Raw genomic sequence first — 12,824 nt, 5'->3', positions numbered from 1 at the left:
GAACTGATGGCGGTCATATAAGTACGATTTAAACCATGCTAATGCACTTCCACTGATGCCAACAAAGTGTTCAAGTCTATGCAAAAGAATGTTGAAATCCTCACATATACTATTTTTCTCTAAGAAGGAATATAATTGTGTGGATACCACCTTTTCTACTTGTAGTATCTTGGACAGAAAAGGGAGATTGGTCTATAATTAACTAGTTCTTTGGGGTCAAGTTGTGGTTTTTTGATGAGAGGCTTAATAACAGCCAGTTTGAAGGTTTTGGGGACATATCCTAATGACAATGAGGAATTAATAATAGTCAGAAGAGGATCTATGACTTCTGGAAGCACCTCTTTTAGGAGCATAGATGGTATTGGGTCTAACATACATGTTGTTGGTTTAGATGATTTAACAAGTTTATACAATTCTTCCTCTCCTATGGTAGAGAATGAGTGGAACTGTTCCTCAGGGGGTCTATAGTGCACTGTCTGATGTGATACTGTAGCTGACGGCTGAATGGTTGCAATTTTATCTCTAATAGTATCGATTTTAGAAGTAAAGTAGTTCATAAAGTCATTACTGCTGTGGTGTTGGGAAATGTCAACACTTGTTGAGGCTTTATTTTTCGTTAATTTAGCCACTGTATTGAATAAATACCTGGGGTTATGTTTGTTTTCTTCTAAAAGAGAAGAAAAGTAATCGGATCTAGCAGTTTTTAATGCTTTTCTGTAGGATATGTTACTTTCCCGCCAAGCAATACGAAATACCTCTAGTTTTGTTTTCCTCCAGCTGCGCTCCATTTTTCGGGCTGCTCTCTTTAGGGTGCGAGTATGCTCATTATACCATGGTGTCAAACTGTTTTCCTTAACCTTCCTTAAGCGTAAAGGAGCAACTTTATTTAAAGTGCTAGAAAAGAGAGAGTCCATAGTTTCTGTTACATCATCAAGTTGTTCTGAGGTTTTGGATATGCTAAGGAATTTGTATACATCAGGAAGATAACTTAAAAAGCAGTCTTTTGTGTTAGAAGTGATGGTTCTTCCATACTTGTAACAAGAAGTAGAATTTACAATTTTGGCTATATTGTTGTTATAAATTGAAGCAACACCTCCACCTTTGCCTTTTAGACGTGGCTCATGTTTATAACAGTAATCTTGGGGGGTGGACTCATTTAAAATAATGTAATCATCAGGTTTTAGCCAGGTTTCTGTCAAACAGAGTACATCTATATTATGATCAGTGATCATATTATTTACAAAAAGTGTTTTCGTAGAAAGGGATCTGATATTCAATAAGCCAAGCTTTATCATTTGTTTATCCATATTGCTTCTGTTTTTTATTTGTTGAACCTCAATTAAATTGTTAATCTTAACTTGGTTTGGACGTTTTTTGTTTTTTCTAGTTCGGGGAACAGACACAGTCTCTATAGTGTGATATCTAGGTGAAAAAGTCTCTATGTGCTGAGAATTAATTGACCTCTGTGACAGGAGGCAGCTAGCAGACGGTCGGTTTAGCCAGTCTGTCTGCTTCCTGACCTGGGCCCCAGTTAGTCAAGTATAAACACTAAGACTATTTGCCATATTTCTAGAGAGAAGAGTGGCGCCACCACTCTTCTGTGTTTAGTGTCTGGCCAGCAGCAGCAGCAGCGAACGTGTCTTCAGCGCAGCGGGAAGAGTGATAGAAGAGAGGAGGACTGGGTTAAAACCTTCCACTCTGGATGCTATTCTTTTTCTCCACGATTCTCTGTAAGAGACTGTTCTAACTTTTCATTTGACTGGACTTTATTTTCGTTTAACTGTTGGAAACTAATGGAAAAAAATAATGTTCTGTGGTGCATTTTTGAGGCAAGATAACCTGCAAGTTTGTTTTTAATTAATTTAATTTGTTTAGATTGTAGGCTATTTCTCATTTCGTTTGCAAGCGCTGTTGCAAGCCTGCCTCAGGATTTCAATTTTTTTTTATTTTACTCACTGTGGTTTAATAAATAAACATATATTAAACTAACTGTCTGTGTGATATGCTTGAAGTGTTTTATATCTATGGATTTTATTGTAGCCAAGTGAAGTATTAGCGTTAATTTGAAAGGCTTAATTGATTAAATATGTTTTAGGCTACTCGCTGTCGGCTCGGCTGATTAACTTAAATCTTCAATGATGAAAATGAAAAGAAACATAACATAACATAAAACTGACCCCTTTTTTAATTCCTGCGAATAGGGCAGGCTTCTGCTGTGTAATAAAATAAATAAATAAATAAATAAAAACACGGGCTCGTGTCGGACTCGGGCCGATAATTCTGATGAGCTGTCGGACACGGGTCGGGCTAGGGCCTGAGCGTCTCGGGCCAGGGCCGGGCTCGGGCCTAGATTTGAGGCCCGTGCAGGGCTCTAGTCAGTGTGTCTATGTGAGGTAGTGAATGATGAATAACTTACTGATAAAGTGAACATAAAGTGGAGGCATGAGGATGTTAAGAGGCTGGTTTAGAGTTTAGGAGCCTGATGGCCTGGGGGAAGAAACTCCTCCTGAGTCTCTCAGTTTTTGCCATCAGGCTACGGTAGCGCTTACCAGATGGCAGCAAAGTGAAAAGATGGTTACTGGGGTGGGTGGAGTCTTTGATGATTTTAGCAGCTCTACTTCTGCAGCGTTTGAGGTAGATGTCCTGCAGAGAGGGGAGAGCAGACCCTGAAATGTGCTCAGCTAAGCGCACAACTCTCTGCAGGGCTTTGCAGTCTTGACTGGAGCTGTTCCATACCACACTGAGATACACTGAGTCAATACACTTTCTATAGCCCCAGAATAGAAAGTATTCAGGATTGCTGGTGAGACCCTGAATTTCCTCAGCTGTCGCAGATGGTACAGTCTTTGCCTGGCTTTATTAACCTGTGTTTGAATGTGAGTAGTCCAAGTCAGGTCCTCGGAGATGTTTACACCAAGGTACTTGAAGCTGCTCACCCTCTCCACAGGGGTCCCGCTGATCATAAGAGGAGTATAGGGCTGCTGCTGTCTCTTCCTGAAGTCCACAATCAGCTCTTTAGTTTTGCTCACATTCAGAGAGAGACAGTTGTCCTGGCACCATGATGTTAATTTCTCTACCTCATCCAAGTATGCGGTCTCATTATTGTTGTGAATGAGGCCCAGAACCATCAGCAAATTTGATAATAGATGTGGAGCTGTGCGAAGACACGCAGTCATGTGTGTAGAGAGAGTAGAGCAGGGGACTCAAGACACAGCCCTGCGGTGCTCCTACATTCAGGGTAATGGAGCTGGAGGTGTACTGCCCTAGTTTCACCACTTGAGGTCTGCCGTAGAAAGTGCTTAGCTCGTCAGCCAGCGACGGATCTGCTCTCACCTCTGCAGAGGATTTATGTCCAAAGGCACAGATGGTCCTATACCTATACCGCCAATCCTATTGGCCAAATAGCGCTTGGCACCGCCCTACGCATGCGTACGCATCGTATACTTGAGTGCCACGCGCTATTTCGCTCAGATTTCATGAACTGAAGAAATGCTATCATGGGGACGGACGAGATGACTGCGGGGACGGAAGAGATGGGGATGGAAGAGATGGGGATGGAAAAGATGATTGCGTGGATGGAAGAGATGGCTGCGGGGACGGAAGAGATGGCTGCGGGGATGGAAGAGATGGCTGCGGGGATGGAAGAGATGGCTGGTGAAGTCACTGAATTTCGGAATTTAAAAATGGCGGGCGGTCCAGAGTGCAGAATATCATTCCGGAAATGCGCAGGAGGAAACGTGATACTACCAAGCCGACCAATCACAGATCTTGCAGTTTGCGTCGTCGTGACGCGTAGTTAAATTTTTGAGGAGGTGCGCGTCAAGGTACGGCGAAGGGTACGACGTATGGTACACGTCAATGCGTATGCTACGCCGTACCTACTACGCGCACCCGACGCAGAAGTATAAATTGGCCTTAAGTCTTCAGCACTCTGACAGGGCAAAGACTCAGATCTCCTGACCCCGCCTCTGCAGGGGGTAAAGACTACAAGACCACTTGTTGAAAGTGAAAAGGGTTCGAAGCGACCTTAGGGACATAATTAGGCCTCAGTCGCAGCAATAATTTCACAGAGCCTGGTGCAAAATCCATGCACGAGGGCGAAACAGAAAAAGCCTGTAAATCCCCAACTCTCTTGAGGGAGGATAAAGCCACAAGAAGAACTGTCTTTAAAGTCAGGATTTTATCCGGTATAGTTTCAAAGGGCTCAAACGGATGCCCTGATAAACCTTGCAACACAATGGATAAATCCCATGAAGGAATTTGCACAGGGGGGAAAGGCCTCAGCCGTCGCACACCCTGTATTAAACGAGAGACCAGCGGATGACGGCCCACTGAAGCACCATCTATATATACGTGGTTAGCTGAAATGGCTGCCATGTAAACTTTCAGAGTGGCTGGCAATACTCCATCAGAGAAACGGTCTTGAAGGAACTCCAGTACTGAAGCCACTGGGCAGTAAACCGGATCCAATTACGAATTCCACACCAGGTCATAAACAGTTTCCATTTGAAAGCATATAAGCGTCTCGTAGAAGCTGCCCTAGAATTCATTATAGTCTCGGTGGTTTCAACAGAAAGACCGGGACATATTAACTCACTCCACTCAGAGGCCACGCCCACAGCTTCCATAGATCTGGCCTTGGGTGCCAAATCATTCCCTGTGCTTGCTATAGTAAGTCCTGTCTGAGGGGAATCTCCCATGGAGAGCCCGCTAACAGACTGACCAGGTCCGCAAACCATGGCTGTGTGGGCCACCACGGAGCCACCAGCAGCAGCTGCTCCACTCTGTCCAGCCGTATCCTGGATAACACCGCTGGAATTAGACGAATCGGGGGAAAAGCATTCAAGCTGGATAGCAAATCCACTCCGAAGTTCAAACGTCCGGGGACATGAACCGCTCGGATCGACGGAAATCTGTTCTGAGACCAAAGAAGAATATTTCTTCTGCACAGGGGGCGAGAGCGTAATCCTCCTTGATGATTCAAATACGACACAACTGCTATGTTGTCTGACCTGAGTAGTACATGACGGCCGATCAGCAGATTCGAGAAATACTGGAGAGCTAGAAAAACCGCCAGTAATTCCAACCTGTTTATATGCCAACTGCGTTGTGTTGCCGTCCATACTCCGTGAGCTGGGCGCTCTTGACAAACAGCTCCCCAACCGGTCAAAGGTCACATCCGTCGTGACAGTCTCTCGGGAAGCACAAATCCCCAGCCGAACTCCGGCTAGAAGGAATTAAGTTGACATCCATTGTCTTATTGACATAACACATCTCCGTGTCACCGAAATCGTTCCGATGCGGAAGACAACGGGGTAAAATGTTCCGGCTTGTCGTCCACCACTGAAAAGGGCGCATATGAAGTAAGCCCAGATGGATTACAGGGGATGCCACTGCCATTAGACCTAAAAGTCTTAGGTACAAACTCACTGTCACTGTGCGACCCACTTTGAAGTGACGCACGCATGATGCGAGAGTCTGAGCGCGCGGGAGAGATAGTCTTGCTGTCATTGCGAGAGAGTCCAAGTCTATTCCCAGAAGGTTATCCGCTGAGAAGGAATTAAAACACTCTTCTAGAAATTCGTGCATAAGCCCGAATAAGTTTAGATGATTCAGCACAAAATCCCGATGGGAGTGTGCTTGAGTCTGCGCTTGTGCTAACATCAGCCAATCATCCAGGCAATTCAATACACGAACGCCCTGGAGCCGCAACGGGGCCAGAACTGCGTCCATGCGTTTCGAAAATAGTCGATGAGCCAAGGCTAAGCCGAAAGAAGAACACAGTATTTATACGCTTTGCCCTCTAAAGCGAATCTGAGGGACTTCCTGTGTCTCTTGATGATCTGAATATGAAAATATGCATCCTTCAGATCGATCGTGACAAACCAACTGTTCCCTATCAAAAGCTACTCTCGATGCTGCGCTCAATAGCGCTAATGAGAACATTCTTTGTTCGACCGGTTGTGAAGCATGTGTGTCAAACATGCCAAGAATTGGCTTAATTAACCTCGGCAGGTGACGTCACTGATAACGTGCACCTGCAGGTTATAAATAGACGTGAAACAGAAACATCCTCAGGTTTCTTTGTCTTCAGAGACCGCATTGTGTGTGTGTGTGTCACGCTGATGAAAGTATTAGTTTAAAAGGAAGTATGTTGAGAGTTAAAAAAAAGGAAAAAGAAAGTTCTAACTATTCTTGCTGATTCTATAAGAGATGTGTGCCACGCTCTCCATGGCCGATCTCTGAAGAGAAATCGCGGTGATACTTTTGGGCCTCCTGCACATGAGATCGTTTCAGTTGTGGCTCAGACCCAGGGGATTTCATCCAAGGGCCAATCCCCAGTGGCAAATAAGGGTTACGTGCCAGGGGCTTCGTACCCTATCTATGTGGTTCAGACCCCGGTTTCTGACTTTGGGTCCCACTCTAGGTCCGTGTTGTCATCGCGAGATGCTAATGACAGATGCTTCCCTCATGGGCTGGGGAGCGGCCTTAGTTGGCTGTCCAGCCCAAGGGATCTGGAGAGGTCATCTTCTCGAATTGGCACATCAATTGTCTCAAAATGAAGACTGTATTTCTGTCCCTGAAATACTTCCTCCAGCAGTTGAGAGGCTACCATGTCCTAGTGCGGGTGGACAACACATCTGTAGTCTCTTACATAAGTCGCCAGGGCGGACTGCAGTCGCGCCGCTCAAACGAGTTAGCGCACCAGGTTCTGCTTTGGGCACAGGACAAGTTCCTGTCCCTCAGGGCGATTTACATTCCTGGGCATATGAATGTGGGAGCAGACTTGCTGTCCAGACAAGCTGTGAAACACGGGAAATGGAAACTCCACCCCTAAGTATTCAAATCTGGGAAAGATTTCAAGTAGCAGAAGTGGACCTCTGTGCTTCACAGGAGATGGCACAATGTCCCCTCTACATCTCTTTGACTCATCCAGCTCCCCTGGGTCTGGACGCTATGGCCCATGCGTGGCCAAGACTGCGTCTTTACGCCTTTTCTCCGATTGCTCTGCTCCCGGGAGTCCTGGCCAAGGTCCGTCAACAGGGGTCTCGCCTCTTACTGATAGCGTCCCGTTGGCCGACCAGAGTTTGGTTCTCAGATCTAATATCCCTCCTCGATGGCTCGCCCTGGGCGATTCCAGTCAGGAGAGATCTTCTCTCTCAGGCACAGGGGACAGTATTTCATCTCAGATTTTGTGAGCCTGAGCTCTGGAACCTTCACGTCTGGCCCCTGAGGGGACCAACCACAGATGCTGGCCTTCCAGCCACAGTAATAGAGACTATTCTAAGTGCTAGGACTCCCTCCACTAGAAGAACTTATTCCCTCATATGGAGTGTTTTGAGGGCTGGTGCATGACACACCATGCAGACCCAGCTCACTGCCAAATTGTTTCAGTACTGGAGTTCCTGCAAGAGAAATTGTCCTCAGGCACATGCCCTAGTACTCTCAGAACTTACATGGCCGCTAGTTTGGCTTGCCATGTTTTGATTGACTGGGTTTCTGTAGGGAAGCACCCTCTAGTCGCCCGCTTCATTCATGGGGCTCAGAGGTTGAGGCACCCACTAGAGCGACGGCCCCTTCAGGGGATTTAGCCGTAGTGCTCGAGGGGCTGGCTGGCACCCCTTTCGAACCATTAGAATCAGCGCCTGCCAGGCTTCTGACTCTAAAGATGGTTTTTCTTATGGCCATTACCTCTCTAAGGAGAATTCGGGATTTACAGGCTTTGTCAGTCCTACCATCCTGTTCCGATTTTGCCCCTAGGCGAGTCAAAGCTATTTTGCATCCTCACCCTAATTATCTTCCGAATGTTCCTTACTGTATCCAGTACGTGCTCTTCAGACTTACCTCCACCGCACTAGCCAGTGGCATAAGTCAGAGCAGTTTTTCATATGCCATGGGGGCCGCACCGCAACCGGGGTGGGGGGGGGGGGTGGCTGCCTCCAGGCAAACAGTTTCACATTGGGTGAGGGATGCTCCTGCTCAAGTGTGTGATGCGGCAGGTTGGTCCTCTCTGCACACATTTGTCAGGTTCTATAGTTTGGATGTCCATCCTACTCATTTCCAAAGACTTCTGTCCTCCGCCATTTACAACACCGGAGCAGGAAAGACTTCACTTACTGTGTCCAGTATGTGCTCTTCAGATTTACTTCCACCGCACTAGCCAGTGGCGTAAGTCAGAGCAGCTTTTCATATGCTGTGGGGGCCGCAGTCAGGGGTGCGGCTGCCACCAGGCAAACAATTTCACATTGGGTGAGGGTTGCTATTGCCCTAGCCTACGAGGCGTGTGGTCAAACTTCGCCTCTAGGAGTTAGTGCCCAGTCAACCAGTTGGGTTGCATCTTCAATGGCTTGAGCAAGAGGTGCGCCCTTGCAGCAAGTGCGTAATGCGGCAGGTTGGTCCTTTCCGCACACATTTGTCAAATTCTATAGTTTGGATGTCGATGCTACTCCGGGCTCGCATGCCCTTGAGTCCACATCCCAGAGTCATGTCTGAGACCTCTTCGATGTTTGTGCGCACACACTACACAACCTTGGGGGTCCAGACACTTACAGTGCGGCGGCGTTGGTATTCTCGTTCCCATTAGCGCTATTGAGCGCAGCATCGAGAGTAGCTTTTGATAGGGAACGTCTCGGGTTACTTGACTGTAACCCTGTTCCCTGAAAAAGCGGGAACGAGATGCTGCGCCTCAATGCCGCACTGTCGACGTGTCCGGACGTCTCTTCAGACAAAGGGGTAACCTGAGGATGTTTCCGTTTCACGTCTATTTATAACCTGCAGGTGCACGTTATCAGTGACGTCACCTACGGAGGTTAATTAAGCCAATTCTTGGCGTGTTTGACACACATGCTTCACAACCGGTCGAACAAAGAATGTTCTCATTAGCGCTATTGAGCGCAGCATCTCGTTCCCGCTTTTTCAGGGAACAGGGTTACAGTCAAGTAACCCGAGACGTTTGGTTGAATCTGAGACAGAATAGACTTTACCGTTAACATCTTGATTTTGCTCATCTTGAGTGCAAGATTCAAATGGCGTAAATCGTCACTTTTATTTATTTGACCAAAATAGCGGCTGTAAAACCTGACTCCATCTGAGAGGGGTCTACTTTTATAGCCCCTATTCCCCGCAGAGATGCTCCTGCTGCAGCACCACGATTTGGTTAACAACCATGGGAGATTTCCACAGCAATGAATGGTGTATCCGTGACGAATTGTGCGTAACACCCATAGTGAAATGCCGGGCAAGCGCTACCCTGCGGCCCATAAAACATAGTGGTTTCCAAGCCTCCGCCTGCAGCGTTCCCACATGCATTAACGTCCGAGCACGGAAAGCTCACAGCGTCCGTAAGCAAGGAAAGCGCATGTGTAAAAGTCACTACGTTTCGTTGTGTCTAATCCTGAAGCGTATCCACGGCAGAATTAAATCCAACAAGATAAACATCGGGCAACGCCGCTAGCGAGAACGCGGCAGCTGTGTGAGCCGTCATAAACTGGCCGTCTTTGTCAGCCTCTTGTGCCGTCCCTCAAACTCTGAAGGCTGGATTGTGCAGAGTGTCTGAGGGGGCGCTCAAGTGATAGCTCAATCCAATGATGCTCGAGGGGCCTTTGCTGCGAGACAGTCAATGTTGGAGCGTGGGGATTGAGGACGAGAGGCTTTTGCCATCCAACTCAGGTTTTTGTAATGTCGGCGAGATTAGCCAAGGTGGTGCTCGAATGTTAACATCCGCGTCATAGAACGCTGTATAACAGCAGTCCGCCATGTCAGCAATGGTGGCGAAACCCGCAGCGTTCATGACGGCTCTGGAGTGTATTTTCTATAGGTCGCCTCGCGTCTAACCCCCACCGTTACGCTGCCGAAGTCCAAAAGTTCAAATCCGCCTTCATCCTTCGAACCAGAGAGCACCGCTTTTTTAAGGTGATGATGTCTGTTTTTCCACACAAAATTTGTAAATATGGTATTTATATCTTTACATATTGAATCATGAACATTAAGAGAGAGAGAGGAGGATAAACAAATCTTGAAATCCCTTCTGCTTTAGTCAAAGAATCCTTCCTAAAATAGAAATATCTCTTTGAAGCCATTAATTTAAAATTGTTTTAGATTTCTTCAATTTAGATGAAAAATTTAGTTGTTGACGTTCTTTGTGATCCTTGCAGATATGAATACCTAAATATTTTACACATTTCTTAACAGGTAAATGAAACATTTTTTTCTCTTCAGTCTGATACAGGCATAGGATTTCACATTTAGATTTGTTAAGCATTAAACCCGAAGCAGCAGAGAATTGGTCAATTAGGGTTATAGCATTATCAATTTGATGTTTGTCATTCAAAAAGAGAGCTGTATCATCCGCTAGTTGAGTTACTCTAATTTCCCTACCAAAAATAGACAATCCATTAATAATAGGACTATGTTTAATATGTAATGATAGTAATTCAACCACCAGCAGGAACAAAAATGGTGAAATAGAGCAACCCTGGCGAACTGATCTCAGTACAGGGAATCTTTTGGTTGTGTTGGGATATAATATCACAGAACTATCAATATTTTTATAAAGCATTTCAACTATAGATATAAAATTTTGTCCAAAATCAAAAATCTGAAGTGCTTTAAATAAAAAATAGTGTTCTACCGTATCAAATGCTTTATAAAAATCAAGAAATACTATTAGTGCACCAGTATTGATGTTATCAGATTAATCCAGCAGGTCTAGAACAAGTCTTATATTGGAGCTAATGTGAAGTTTAGACATAAAACCTGTTTGTGTTTCACTTATTATCTCATGAAGACCTCTTTTTAATCTTTTAGCAAAAATAAAAAATGAGTCCGAAAAATTAAAAATGATAAAATTTTGTAGTCAATATTTAAGAGTGTAATAGGTCTCCAATTTTCTATCAATAAATGATCTTTATCAGGCTTAGGGAGAAGACATCTTAAACCTTGCTTCATGCTCGAAGACATTTCCTTTTTTAAGATACATTCTTTAAATAACTCAAATAAAGGATTTTCAATCATTTCCCAAAAATGCAAATAAAATTCAACTGAAAGCCCATCATTACCTGGTGATTTACCTTTTTTCATTGAACTAACAGCCTCTGACATTTCCGCTTTAGTAATAGGACGATCGCAATTTAACTTAAATTGTTCAGAGTTAGTGTAAATGCTTTAACTGATTCAATGAATTTATCACACTCAATGAATTGAATATTAGACTTATATATATTGCTATAAAATGTACCAACATATCTTGAAATGTCTAAAGAATTAGAGGTAATGTTATTATCAATTTTAAGAGTAGTTAAATTATTTCTCTTGCGATTTCGTTTCTCTAAAGCAAAGAAATAACTCGAATTTTTTTCTCCTTGCTCTAGCCATTTTGCTCGCGACCTTACAAAAGCTCCTTTAGCCATATCAATATACATATCATCTATTTCCTCTTTTAATTTTTTCATTATAGTTTCTTCTTCCTCTGAAAGATTATTCTTCATCATTAAAATATTTAAATTATCCATAATGCTTATTTATTTTGCTATATTCTTTTTTTAATTGCTATTTCTCTCATTTTAAATTTGAAAAATTCCCATTTTTGTAAGTGATTCACATCTTTATCAAATATACTTTTTGCTGTTATTTTGACTAAATCACAAAACTCCTTATCTTTTAATAAATTATTATTTAGTTTCCAATAACCACGTATATTACCATTTTGTTGTTTTGTTCCTGCTAAATGGATTGCAATTAATTTATAATCAGAAAATGGAGCATAACTATGTGATGATTCGAGGATTCTGCCACAAATTGCAGACAAGAGGGAGATATAAGCCATAGATCAATTCTAGACTGAGAGGATCTACTAACATTGCTCCAGGTAAATTCGTTAATATCAGGGTTTAGAAAACGCCAAACATCTATAATTTCTAGTTGTTCACAAATGTATGCAGTACTTTTGAATCTCGAATGTGGAGTTATTCTTACAGGTACTCTATCTACAAGATCATCTGGAGCATCATTATAGTCACCTCCAATAATTAAATGTGCCCCTTTATATTTGTTTTTAAAGACTTCAAGTTTCAAACAAAGTTGTAAAAACATTATTTTTGCTTGAGCTGTATTGTTATAGTTGTATAAATTACAAACTATAAAAAAAGAATTGTCTAATTTGAGAACCAAGATTATCCATCTACCCTCATTGATTCAATGATATCTCCTTTAAATTTATTAGGTAAAATGGCGACACCTGCAGACTGTTGGGAATGACAGAAATAACATATATCACCCCATTGTGCTTTCCAAAACTTCACATCATCGTCCACCGAATGAGTCTCTTGTAAAAAATTTAAATCAGCATTTTTTCGTCTACTGATTAAAAAGATTGATTTCCTCTTGGTGCTATCGCGAATACCTCTTACATTCAGAGATATTATTTTAAGGAACTAAAACGGAAGTCTGTCATAATCCAAAAAAATAAAAATAATGAACTGGATGCCTGTTAAAGTTAAAAGAACTAAGTTAGTTAAAGGAAAAGAAGAAAAAAAAGACCTGAGATAGAAAATATAAAAGATTAGCTTACCGCTAAGTAGAAAACTCTGAACATGAGTACCTCAATAAACTCCTTAACATTCTTATTTTAACTATTGGAGTGAACATATTGCTCTTGTAACTGTCTACCAAAAGAGCTAATCGTGTGACATCATTAACTTGAAAATTTTACCTCACATTAAGGGAAGTTTAACAAGTTATGCAGTGTGAATTTATTTGGATGAAATTATCCAAAAGTAATATAAAATACATGTTTTCCTGCATTTTTTGTGCACTTATGGGCTTTA

The 12,824-nt window shown here is 43.2% G+C and overlaps 1 pseudogene; it reads left to right on the top strand.

The window, feature by feature from the left end:
• The first annotated feature begins 3,497 nt into the window (after window positions 1–3,497).
• The window catches only part of LOC132111912 (protein-cysteine N-palmitoyltransferase HHAT-like), a 37,908-nt pseudogene continuing 28,581 nt past the window's right edge, over window positions 3,498–12,824 (top strand).

Source organism: Carassius carassius, chromosome 31, assembly GCF_963082965.1.
Source record: "Carassius carassius chromosome 31, fCarCar2.1, whole genome shotgun sequence".
In the NCBI taxonomy this organism is placed as follows: domain Eukaryota; kingdom Metazoa; phylum Chordata; class Actinopteri; order Cypriniformes; family Cyprinidae; genus Carassius; species Carassius carassius.
The sequence above is the reverse complement of the archived record's forward strand: the minus strand, read 5'-3'. Positions and strand labels throughout refer to the sequence as shown.